Consider the following 651-nt stretch of genomic DNA (forward strand, 5'->3'; position numbering starts at 1 on the left):
AGTGATAACAACACCATGTGATGCATCCCGTCCGTCCACCATGCTGGGTCCTGGTAGTTTATCTTGAATGTGCTTGAATGCTGTTGTCATATCTGATTTATACTGGATGGTTGCATGTTGGGAAGCTGTGGCCTAATTATTGGGGAGTATGATTTGGTTAGGAAGGTTCACAGCTTTGAAAGCGATAGCAGTAGGAATGATGTGAGTGGGAAAAGTAAAGAAGTAGTGCTCTTCCGCATCCTCATCATTGACCTAAACCCTCTTAAAGTAGTACTGGGTAGGATGGCGGCCAGAGAAGCGGTATTGCAACTATGCTGCTCATTGAAACTGTGCCAAACCTATGTATTGCCAAATTTGATCTTTTCATTAATATTCACTAAATACTAAAATACTATTTACTAAATAATTAGACTAAATGTACTAATTTACTAAACTCATAGTTAGGACCAAAGCACAGTAAGATTTGCAGTTAAAAATGTCTATTTATTGAAATATATGGCGGACATGGAGAAGATCCACCTTTTTATGTATGAAAAGGGCCATTTTCCCAGTCATAATGAATACCGGTACTTAGAATTTGATGGTGGTGGTAACATTTGTGAACGGGCAGCATGAATACCAGAAACTGCTAACAATATTACACAGTGCACC

The sequence above is a fragment of the Engraulis encrasicolus genome, chromosome 20 (assembly GCF_034702125.1).
Source record: "Engraulis encrasicolus isolate BLACKSEA-1 chromosome 20, IST_EnEncr_1.0, whole genome shotgun sequence".
Taxonomy (NCBI): Eukaryota; Metazoa; Chordata; class Actinopteri; order Clupeiformes; family Engraulidae; genus Engraulis; species Engraulis encrasicolus.